Source organism: Melospiza georgiana, unplaced genomic scaffold, assembly GCF_028018845.1.
Source record: "Melospiza georgiana isolate bMelGeo1 unplaced genomic scaffold, bMelGeo1.pri scaffold_29, whole genome shotgun sequence".
In the NCBI taxonomy this organism is placed as follows: Eukaryota; Metazoa; Chordata; class Aves; order Passeriformes; family Passerellidae; genus Melospiza; species Melospiza georgiana.
In genome coordinates, this window is record NW_026652215.1 from 7702779 (window position 1) to 7715157 (window position 12379).

General features: G+C 55.3%; 1 pseudogene; it reads left to right on the forward strand.

Moving 5' to 3' along the window:
* The window catches only part of LOC131096410 (zinc finger protein 208-like), a 1316393-nt pseudogene that overhangs the window by 1201179 nt on the left and 102835 nt on the right, over positions 1-12379 (forward strand).

A 12379-nucleotide genomic window follows, 5' to 3' on the forward strand; every position in this document is an offset into this window, starting at 1 on the left:
CACCCTGATACTCTATCAATACAGGACGTTTTGGCTGAACGTTTAAGTTCATTGTTAACAGAGTAAGTTCTCCATTGGAGCCAAAGCCCCGTTCCCCCTGGACAGTGATTGATGAGGGGGTAATATGTTAGTGATTTGTTCCAATGGAACTAATTGAGCTATCCTCTGTCCTTTCTCGATTCGTATCAGTGGAAAAGGAGCGAAAGGGCCGCTCCTCCGTGTGAATCCTCTGGTGCCTGACAAGATGAGAGCTGGTCTGAAACCTCTTCCTGCATTTATCACACTCATAGGGCTTCTCCCCAGTGTGGCTCCTCAGGTGGTAGATTAGGTGGGAGCACTGGCAGAAGCTCTTCCCACACTCCCCGCACTCGTAAGACCTCTCGCCAGTGTGGATCTTCTTGTGGACAATCAGGTTCGACTTGTGGGTGAATCTCTTCCCACACTTGGGACACTCATAGGGCCTCTCCCGGGTGTGCATGTGCTGGTGGCTGACAAGGGAGGAGTTGTACTTGAAGCCTTTCCCGCAGTCGGGGCAGAGGAAGGGCCTCTCCTCTGTGTGAGTGCGCTGGTGCCTGAGGAGATCAGAGCTGGTCTGAAACCCCTTTCTGCATTTACCACACTCGTAGGGTTTCTCCTCGGTGTGCCTCCTCAGGTGGACAATCAGGCAGGAGATCCAGCTGAAGCTCTTCCCACACTCCTCACACTTGTAAGACCTCTCCTTGGTGTGCCTCCTCAGGTGGACAATCAGGCAGGAGATCTGGCTGAAGCTCTTCCCACACTCCTCACATATATAGGGCCTCTCCCCCGTGTGGATTTTCATGTGGCAGATCAGGTTGGATTTCTGGCTGAAGCTCTTCCCACATTTCAAGCACTTCTGGGGCTTCTCCTTACCCTCAAGCTGCTCATTGACCACCAGCTCTGAGCTCCAGGCGCCTCCCTGGTCCAGGGTGGGCCTTTCCCCCTCAGATCCCTGTGATTGGCGTTTGCAGCCCCTCCTCGTGCGGGATCTCTGGAGTTTTTCCTCCCCGTTGGATTCCTGTGCCGTGGAGCTGCTCAAAACAGCCTCTTCCACAAGGTTCTGCTGTGGGGATTTGTCCGCCCTGGTCTCCATCCTCAGATCCTGGTCTGGTGGAGGAGAGACAAGGAGAGGATGGGATTTGCCTCCATGCCACAGGCAAGGACAAGGAGATCCCCCCAGTGCGTCCCCAGCAGGACAGCTATAGTAGCAGGGTTGTCCTGCAGCCAGGGGCCGTGCTGGGGTGGGAGATGGAGCAGGAGAGAGGGGGAAAGGGGCACTGACTTCCTCCTCACCTTCTTGGGGCTGCTGGGCCATCTTCCTCTTCCTCACGACCTCCTCCTCGTCCATCGGGCCAAGGTTTAGAAAGAGGATATCCTGGTTTGGGGGAAAACAAGGGCTGGGCGCGTTGGGTTTGATGGTCCCGCTGCCTGTCTTGGTGTCTGCTAAGGAAGGCAGAGCCTCCCTTAAAACTGAAAATGTAAACCCCCTCCCTCCAAATCACTATATGTTTGAAATTAAGGGGCTCTCAGGGAAAGATATGGAAATAGGAGTAACAGTTCTTTGCTAGGAAAAATAAAATAAAAAATGCAGTAGTAGAAAAAAAGCCACTGACAGAGTCAGAATCCAAGCTGACACCCTGTTAGTCAGGGTGTTTGTTGCACTCCAATTAACTGGTGGCTGCAGTCGTTCTGGATGGACAGATGTGCTTCTGTTGAAGCAGTGGTTCCTGCAGAAAGGTGTAGTTTTCCTCCAAAGGTCCAGTGGTTGTGTAGATAGGTCTGGTATTCCTCAGCAAATCTAGTGGAGAAGAAAAGCTGCTCCTCTGGGAATCCAGTGGGAAAAGCCTGACTGTGGCGCTCCAAATCTCTGATTATGTCCAGGTAGGAATGCTTGGCTCCTCCCCATGGGTGGAACATCTACCAATGGGGTGAGGTAATTTTATCAGTCCTGCAGTGAGGCTCAATGGCCCATTAACAGAAGATATCTCCCTGGAGGGCTTGTGGAAGAGATAAAGAGAACTGCCCAATTAACAGAAGATAACTGCCCCACCTCTAACAGATGGCAATAGAATACATACCCCCACCCACATCTTGCATTTCCAACCTCAGACACTCTCCGTTGCTCTCAGTAGCCCAAAGTGTGATCCCAGTTGCTCCCTTTTAACAGCAGTATGATCCCAGTAACTTCCAATATGATCCAAGTCATGTACCACCATTCCCAGTATGGTCCTAGTATAATCCTAGCTGCTTCCAAACCATCCCAGTATGGTTCCAAGCTGCCTCCAGCTACATCAACACAATCAGTCCCACTATGATGCCATTTGCTACCAGCGTGCTCCCAGTTGCTCACAGCATCTCCCACTCACTCTCAGAATGATCCCAGTCATTCCCAGTATATCACATTAGCCCCTAACATGGTCTCAATTGGCCCGGCAGGTTCCTACTCACTTCCAAAATGATCCCAGGATGATCTCAGTACAGCCCAGTCCCTCCCTGCGATGCCACTCCTGGCATCCCCCAGCCCTGTCTGTGTTCCCCCCTCCCAGATTGCCTGATAGGAGCCCCAGGGGCTGGAAGGCCTCAACCAACATCCCCAGCAAGCCCCAGTGTGGATGTGCAGCCTCCAGTTTTCCCACTTTGCCTCTCCTTCTCCCCAGGCAGGGTTCTCCTCCTCCTGCTCCTCCCGGCCCCAGCGGGTGGGAGCAGCTGAGAGCCCCGCACTGCCCATCCCGACCTGTCCCGGCTCCATCCCCGCTCCTGCCGCGGGCTGCAAGGGCTGCAGGACCGGGGCAGGAGGAATGGGATGGTGGAGCAGGGAGGGAGAAGAAGCAGGACAAGGGCTGGAGGGAACAAGAGAAGGAGGAGGAGGAGGAGGAGGAGGTGTGGAGCAGGAAGAGGAGGAGGACGGGTGGGAGGAAGAGCTGGGTGAGAGGAGGAGGAGTGGGAAGTGGAAGCGGGGGGAACACAGGCTCCAGCCCTCGCTTTCTCCGCAGCACTCCCGGACCCTGGGGCATTTCCCCCCCATATCTCAGGTGATCAGAGGGGGAGCTCAACCAAATATCCTGGGTGCTCCATAGGTGGATATCTTTTTGGGGATGGGGGGATTTTTGGAGCTCAAAGGACTCCAAAGCTAAGCTGCAAATGCCCATTGGGGAGATTTTGGCGGTGTCCCGGCAGGTTGTTTCTTCGCGGGGGAGGGCAAGAGAGGGGAGAACACTGGGACACCGACGTGTGTAGCCCAGAGAGAGGAGACCACCAGGATTCAGCCCGGAGAGGAGAACACCCTTGCGAGGGGGAAGCCCTGGAGCTCCCCACAGCCTGGAGCAGAGTCAGGGGAAACGGGAGCGCTGAGACACCAAGAGCCCCGGCATTGCTAAGAGGGAGCCCAGAGAGGGGGATCTGGGGAACCCCTGGGGGCTGCAGGGAACCCCCAGCAGCACAGAGAAGGGGGAGCCCCAGAAGCCCAAGGTCAGAAGAGCAGAGAGGGGGGACCCTGGGGATTCCCGTGACAGCCTGGAGAGGGTGTGGACTCCTGGAGAGGAGAACGCTCAATAGATGCAGGACTCCAAGAAGTCCAAAGTGGAGAGACCAGAGAAGGGCAATTCACGGGGAGCTCTTTTTTGGAATAATCATGAGACATTCAAGTCTTGGCAGGCTTAAGGATGGTATTTCTCAGGGTTTTTCCAACTAATTTTTTTTGGTCTGGAGTTTTTTTTTGGGCAGGATCTTGGTGGTCTGGAGATTTTTATGGACACAAAATGTCTGGAGACTTCTAGAGATGGGTTGGTGCAGGAGGAATGCCAAACAAAATGCTCTCATACCTTGTTTTTCTCATTTCCAAACCTCAGCCAAGTCTGTTGCCCTGTCTCTGGGAACACCCGCTGGTGTCACCTCGATACATTGTCCCCGCTGCCTGGTGTCGCTCTCTGGTCTGTTCCCTGTGTCATCCCATTCCTAGTGTCCACCGTGCCTGGCATCAACCCCTGGTCCATGTCCATCTTGTCTTATGTTGCAATGCGAGATGTAACCAGCAGTATGTATTTTATCACCATCTGTTGAAACCAGGAGGAGCGGTGTTCTTTATCACTTCCATGACACATCCCTCCTAACACCAGGGCAGATATTCTCTATTAATGGGCAAGCTGTTAAAACCAGGTGAGGCAGGTTTATTTTTATCTCTTCCATAACCCATCATCCCTCCAGGGAGATATCTTCTGTTAATGGGCCATTGAGATTCACTGAGTGACTGATAAAATTAATCAACAGTGGGTGTTCCCAGAAATGGAGCTCACAGACTGGGCTAAGGTTTGGAAATGAGAAATCCTATTTCCAAGAGAAAAACAAGGTATGAGAGCATTTTGTTTGGCATTCCTCCTGCACCAACCCATCTCTAGAAGTCTCCAGACATTTTGTGTCCATAAAAATCTCCAGACCAAAAAACTTTAGTTGGAAAAACCCTGAGAAATACCATCCTTAAGCCTGCCAAGACTTGAATGTCTCATGATTATTCCAAAAAAGAGCTCCCCGTGAATTGCCCTTCTCTGGTCTCTCCACTTTGGACTTCTTGGAGTCCTGCATCTATTGAGCGTTCTCCTCTCCAGGAGTCCACACCCTCTCCAGGCTGTCACGGGAATCCCCAGGGTCCCCCCTCTCTGCTCTTCTGACCTTGGGCTTCTGGGGCTCCCCCTTCTCTGTGCTGCTGGGGGTTCCCTGCAGCCCCCAGGGGTTCCCCAGATCCCCCTCTCTGGGCTCCCTCTTAGCAATGCCGGGGCTCTTGGTGTCTCAGCGCTCCCGTTTCCCCTGACTCTGCTCCAGGCTGTGGGGAGCTCCAGGGCTTCCCCCTCGCAAGGGTGTTCTCCTCTCCGGGCTGAATCCTGGTGGTCTCCTCTCTCTGGGCTACACACGTCGGTGTCCCAGTGTTCTCCCCTCTCTTGCCCTCCCCCGCGAAGAAACAACCTGCCGGGACACCGCCAAAATCTCCCCAATGGGCATTTGCAGCTTAGCTTTGGAGTCCTTTGAGTTCCAAAAATCCCCCCATCCCCAAAAAGATACCCACCTATGGAGCACCCAGGATATTTGGTTGAGCTCCCCCTCTGATCACCTGAGATATGGGGGGGAAATGCCCCAGGGTCCGGGAGTGCTGCGGAGAAAGCGAGGGCTGGAGCCTGTGTTCCCCCCGCTTCCACTTCCCACTCCTCCTCCTCTCACCCAGCTCTTCCTCCCACTCGTCCTCCTCCTCTTCCTGCTCCACACCTCCTCCTCCTCCTCCTCCTCCTTCTCTTGTTCCCTCCAGCCCTTGTCCTGCTTCTTCTCCCTCTTTGCTCCACCATCCCATTCCTCCTGTCCCGGTCCTGCAGCCCTCGCAGCCCATGGCAGGAGCAGGGATGGAGCCAGGACAGGTCGGGATGGGCAGTGCGGGGCTCTCAGCTGCTCCCACCCGCTGGGGCCGGGAGGAGCAGGAGGAGGAGAACCCTGCCTGGGGAGAAGGAGAGGCAAACTGGGAAAACTGGAGGCTGCACATCCACACTGGGGCTTGCTGGGGATGTTGGTTGAGGCCTTCCAGCCCCTGGGGCTCCTATCAGGCAATCTGGGAGGGGGGAACACAGACAGGGCTGGGGGATGCCAGGAGTGGCATCGCTGGGAGGGACTGGGCTGTACTGGGATCATCCTGGGATCATTTTGGAAGTGAGTAGGAACCTGCTGGGCCAATTGAGACCATGTTAGGGGCTAATGTGATATACTGGGAATGACTGGGATCATTCTGAGAGTGAGTGGGAGATGCTGTGAGCAACTGGGAGCACGCTGGTTGCAAATGGCATCATACTGACTGATTGTGTTGATGTAGCTGGAGGCAGCTTGGACCATACTGGGATGGTTTGGAAGCAGCTAGGATTATACTAGGACCATACTGGGAATGGTGGTACATGACTTGGATCATATTGGAAGTTACTGGGATCATACTGCTGTTAAAAGGGAGCAACTGGGATCACACTTTGGGCTACTGAGAGCAACAGAGAGTGTCTGAGGTTGGAAATGCAAGATGTGGGTGGGGGTATGTCATCTATTGCCATCTGTTAGAGGTGGGGCAGTTATCTTCTGTTAATTGGGCAGTTTTCTTTATCTCTTCCACAAGCCCTCCAGGGAGATATCTTCTGTTAATGGGCCATTGAGCCTCACTGCAGGACTGATAAAATTACCTCACCCCATTGGTAGATGTTCCACCCATGGGGAGGAGCCAGGCATTCCAACCTGGATATAATCAGAGATTTGGAACACCACAGTCAGGCTTTTCCCACTGGATTCCCAGAGGAGCAGCATTTCTTCTCCACTGGATTCCCAGAGGAGCAGCTTTTCCTCTCCACTGGATTCGCCGAGGAAGACCAGACCTATCTACACCACCACTGGACCTTTGGAGGAAAACTACACCCTTCTGCAGGAACCACTGCTTCAACAGAACCACATCTGTCCCTCCAGGAGGACTGCAGCCACCAGTTAATTGGAGTGCAACAAACACCCTGACTAACAGGGTGTCAGCTTGGATTCTGACTCTGTCAGTGGTTTTCTTTCTACTATTACATTTTTCATTTTATTTTTCCTAGCAAAGAACTGTTATTCCTATTTCCATATCTTTCCGTGAGAGCCCCTTAATTTCAAAATTATAGTACTTTGGAGGGAGAGGGTTTACATTTTCAATTTTAAGGGAGGCTCTGCCTTCCTTAGCAGACACCAAGACAGGCAGCGGGACCATCAAACCCAACGCGCCCAGCCCTTGTTTTCCCCCAAACCAGGATTTCCTGTTTCTAAACCTTGGCCCGATGCAAGAGGAGGAGGTCGTGAGGAAGAGGAAGATGGCCCAGCAGCCCCAAGCAGGTGAGGAGGAATTCAGTGCCCCTTTCCCCCTCTCTTCTGCTCCATCTCCCGCCCCAGCACGGCCCCCGGCTGCAGGACAACCCTGCTGCCAAAGCCGTCCTGCTGGGGACGCACTGGGGGGATCTCCTTGTCCTTCCCTGTGGCACGGAGGCAAATCCCATCCTCTCCTTGTCCTTCCTCCCCCAGACCAGGATCTGAGGATGGAGACCAGGGCGGACAAATCCCCACAGCAGAACTTTGTGGAAGAGGCTGTTTTGAGCAGCTCCACAGCACAGGAATCCAACGGGGAGGAAAAACTCCAGAGATCCTGCACGAGGAGGGGCTGCAAACGCAGATCTCAGGCATCTGAGGGGGAAAGGCCCACCCTGGACCGGGGAGGCGCCTGGAGCTCAGAGCTCGTGGTCCACGAGCAGCTTGAGGGTAAGGAGAAGCCCCAGAAGTGCTTGAAATGTGGGAAGAGCTTCAGCCAGAAATCCAGCCTGATCTGCCACATGAAAATCCACACGGGGGAGAGGCCCTATATATGTGAGGAGTGTGGGAAGAGCTTCAGCCGGAGATCCAACTTGACTGTCCACTTGAGGAGCCACACCGAGGAGAGGTCTTAAAAGTGTGAGGAGTGTGGGAAGAGCTTCAGCTGGATCTCCTGCCTGATTGTCCACCTGAGGAGGCACACCGAGGAGAGGTGTTACAAGTGTGAGGAGTGTGGGAAGAGTTTCAGCCGGATCTCCCACCTGACTGTCCACATGAGGAGGCACACCGAGGAGAAACCCTACGAGTGTGATAAATGCCGAAAGGGGTTTCAGACCAGCTCTGATCTCCTCAGGCACCAGCGCACTCACACAGAGGAGAGGCCCTTCCTCTGCCCCGACTGCGGGAAAGGCTTCAAGTACAACTCCTCCCTTGTCAGCCACCAGCACATGCACACCCAGGAGAGGCCCTATGAGTGTCCCGAGTGTGGGAAGAGATTCACCCACAAGTCGAACCTGATTGTCCACAAGAGGATCCACACTGGCGAGAGGTCTTACGAGTGTGGGGAGTGTGGGAAGAGCTTCTGCCAGCGCTCCCACCTGATCTACCACCTGAGGAGCCACACTGGGGAGAAGCCCTATGAGTGTGATAAATGCAGGAAGAGGTTTCAGACCAGCTCTCATCTTGTCAGGCACCAGAGGATTCACACAGAGGAGCGGCCCTTTCGCTGCCCTGACTGCGGGAAGGGCTTCAGGGACAACTCCACCCTCGTGACCCACCGGCGCATCCACAGTGGGGAGAGGCCCTATGAGTGTCCTGAGTGTGGGAAGAGCTTCTCTCAGAGCTCTAACTTGAGCAGACACCAACAGAGCCAGCACTAAGGGCAGCCCAGCGAGTGCCCCAAGTGCAGGAAGACCTTCCTGCGCTGCTCCAGCTCCAGCCACCACAGAGGCATCCACCCTGGGTAATCCCCAGGAAACCCCGGTAAGCAGAGCCCAGGCCATTCCTGTTGCTGGTTATCCATTTTAGAAACCACCTGTCCAGCTGCTTCACATCTTCCTTGCACCCCGTAGCCTGGATTTTCCTTTCATTTCTGTTGGTCCCTTCAAAACACACAAAACTAGGGTAAAAAAAAAGACATTGGAATAAGCCATTGATGGGGACATGGGGGGATCTGCCAGGGGACGGGGGGCATGTTGGGTTTGAGGGAGGTGGGCGTTCCTGGGAGGGACTTGGGGGTTGCTCAGGGCTTTGGGCAGAACAGGCCCAGTAGCTGCAAAAGTGCTTGGGGACCCTGGTGAAAGTTAAGGCGTGGCTGATCAAGGCCCCCCTGCCCTGGAACTGTCTCCATGTCCCTCTGTCCTGGTTGCCAGTGTCCCTGTTCAGGATCCCCCTCTCCCTGCTGTCACCCCCTCTCACCCACCCATTCCCATGTCACCCTGGTACCGTTCCGCTGCCATCCCAGCCTGAATCTCATTCCAGTCTCATTCCCTATCTGTCTCCCATATTCCAAGTCTCTGTTCCCCTTCTGTTATTCACGGTCCCGCTCCTGTTCCCATATTTCCATTTCAATATTCCCTGTCCCATACCCATATTCCAGTTCCCGGTCCCTGTCCCCATTCTCTGTGCCATTCCAGTTCCGCGTGCCATTTCCTATCATGTCCCCATTCCCATGCCTCTTCCCTGTCCCCATACCCACTCCCTGTCCTCATTGCCGTCCCCATTCCCGCTCCCGGTCCCCATTCCCGCTCCCTGTCCCCTCTCACCGGACGCCGCCGCCATTGCTCTGGCCCCTCCCGGCCCTCACATAACCGAGCAAACCCCGCGCTGCTCCCGCCCACCAATCCCAGCGCGCGATCGCTCTCTTATTCTCATAACCAGGCCTTCTATCGTGGCCCCACTAGCTGCCGGCTGCAGCCGCCTCCGAGTGCTGTTTGCTCCCAGTTCCCTCTCAGTTCTCCCAGTAAAAGCGGGACTGGCAGGGAAAGCGCTCCCAATTCCTTTCCGCTGCTCTCATGATCTTTCCCAATGCTCCCAGTTTCACTCCCCAGTTTTACTGCCATGCTGTTTCGGAACCCGCCCAGGGCAGAGCGTGGCTGCTTTTGGGTGTCAGCATTGCCTGGGCCGGTCTAGGAGTGAAAGAAAAGTGGAAGGAAGAGGAGGAACAGACGAGGAGTAAGTGGAGGAGCAGAAGGAAGAGGAGCAGCACAACCACGTTGGTTTCCCCGCCGTCTTCCCCTGCCGCTCAGGCTGAAGCTCCCCTGACTCCTGCTGCATTGCCCCCTCCAGAAGCCGCAGGTGAGTGGGGAGGGGGAGCTTGCACCAGATCCATTGGGGGGTCTCTGGGAGGGTTTTTTCATGGGGCAGGGGATCTTTGACTCTTGCAGGACCTCAAACCTGAACCGTTAATTTCCCGTGGAGGGAACAGACTCACGTTCGCCTGGTACCGATGGGCACAGGGGTGATCTCGGGCTGGGGGATGCCCAGGAGAGCAAACGGGAGCTCGGGAGCCCTGGAGTCAGGAAGAGCGCAGAGGGGCGATCCCGGAGCTGGGAGACAAACTGGCTGCCTGGAGGGGTGGGGGAGGCTGGGGATGAGCGGGCTCCAGGCCCCTCATAGCTGAAAGGGGCATTGACTTCTCCAGCTGCACTTGGGCAACAGGACTATCAAACCCAACACGTTCAGCCCTTGTTTTCCCCCAAACCAGGATTTTCTTTTTCCAAACCTTGGCCCGATGAAGAAGGAGGACGCCCTGAGGAAGAAGATGGCCCAGGAGCCCCAGGTAGGTGAGGAGGAAGTCAGTGCCCCTTTCCCCCTCTCTCCTGCTCCATCTCCCACCCCAGCACGGCCCCCGGCTGCAGGACAACCCTGGCGCCAAAGCTGTCCTGCTGGGGACGCACTGGGGGGATCTCCTTGTCCTTCCCTGTGGCACAGAGGCAAATCCCATCTTCTCCTTGTCCTTCCTTCCCCAGACAAGAAGCTTAGGCCAGAGACCAGGGAGGTCAAATCCCCACAGCAGAACCTTGTAGAAGAGGCTGTTTTGTGCAGCTCCACAGCACAGGAATCAAAGGGAAAAGAAAAGCCCCAGAGATCCCTTACGAGGAGGGGCTGCAAACGCCGATCATGGGGATCTGAGGGGGAAAGGCCCACCCTGGGCCAGGGATGGAGCTGCAGCTCAGAGCTGGGGGTGCATGAGCAGCTCCAGGATGGGGAGGAGTCCCGCAAGTCCTCAGAATGCGGGAAGAGCTTCTCCCTGAGATCCTCCCTGATCCGCCACATGAGAATCCACACAGAAGAACGTCCCGACGAGTGTGATAAATGCAGGAAGAGGTTTCAGATGAATTCCTGTCTCATCAGGCATCAGCAGTGTCACAAAGGTGAGAGGCCCTTCTGCTGCCACCATTGTGCAAAAGGCTTCAGGTACAACTCCGGCCTCATCACTACCTGCGTGTCCACAGCGGGGAGAGGCCCTACGAGTGTCCTGAGTTTGGAAAGAGCTTGGCCCAGAACTCCACCCTGACTGCCCACCTGAGGATCCACACGGAGGAACAAAGCTATGAGTATGCAGAGGGTGGGAAGAGCTTCAGGACAACATCTGAACTGACCATCCACCAGAGAAACCACACTGGGGAATGGCCTTTTGAGTGTGGGGAATGTGGGAATAGCTACCAGAGGAGAAGCCACCTCACCCGCCACATGGAAGTCCACACAGGTCTGGAAGAGCCCTACAAATATGGGCAGTGTGGGAAGAGCTTCATGTCAAAGTCCCACCTGATTGGCCACCAGAGGATCCACACTGGAGAGAGGCCCTATGAGTGTATTAAATGCAAGAAGAGGTTTCAGACCAGCTCCTTTCTCCTCCTGCACCAGCAGCTTCATACAGATGAGAGGCCCTTCAACTGCCCTGACTGCGGGAAGGGCTTCAAGCAGAACGCTGCACTCATCAGCCACTGGTGCATCCACTCCAGGGAGAGGCCCTACGAGTGTTCTGAGTGTAGGAAGAGCTTCTCTCAGAGCTCTATCTTGACCAGACACCAACAGAGCCACCACTAAGGGCAGCCCTGGGAGTGCCCCAAGTGCAGGAAGAGCTTTGTTCCTGTGACACCCTTTGTCCTCTGATTTTAGGTCCTTTCCTCCCCCTTTGAGACGTTTCCCCCAGATTGGATCCTTTTCCCGTCTTTTGCGTCCCTTCTCCCTATTTTGTGTCTTTTCCTCCCTACTTTGGATCCTTTCTCTGTCATTTGGGTCCTCCCCTCATTTTGGGTCACTCTTCCCCTATTTGGGGTTCTTTTCCCCCTTTTTGGCTCCTTTCCCTATTTTCCATCCTTCCCCCCTCTAGTTTTGAACATCCTCCCCTTTGACTTGGTGAAGTTTTGGGGGCATCCTGCCCTCCAACCCTCTCCCCACCCCTAAACCCCCTTCACCCCCCACCCCTGTCCACCCAGGCATGTCCCCAGCTGTGTTCCTAATTGTCCCCCCATGCCACATGGACTCAGTGCTCGCTATCCTGGATGCCCTTGAGTCCCCAGCCCAGGACTCTGGATCTCCTTTGCCAGGAGTTCCGGATCTGGCCTGGCTTCCAGGGAACACCAGTGGCACTGGGGCTCATGGTGGGTGGCATGGCAGGGTTGCTGGGACAGGGTTTGGGGTCATCTTGGCACTGACCGAGGGTCTTGTCCACTCTGCAGTGAGAAGTGGCCATGGCTGGAGAGTATGGGATGGATGGGGGCAGGAGAGGTTGGACCCTGGTCCAGATGGACACCAGTCCATGGATCCCACTCTGGATGGACACTGGTCCAGATGGACATCCGAGCCATGGATCCCAGCTGGATTCTGATCTGGACAGCCCCTGGCCCTGCAGCCCCACAGCCTGGCCTGCCCCCAGCCCAGATGACCACCAGCCTGCCCACAGCCTGGCCCATCCCACTGTCCCACCAGTCCATCCCAGTAGCCCCCAACCCAAAATCCCCCCAAATAAACCCAATGTTATCACACCAGCTCCACATGGTCCCTGCAGAGCGAG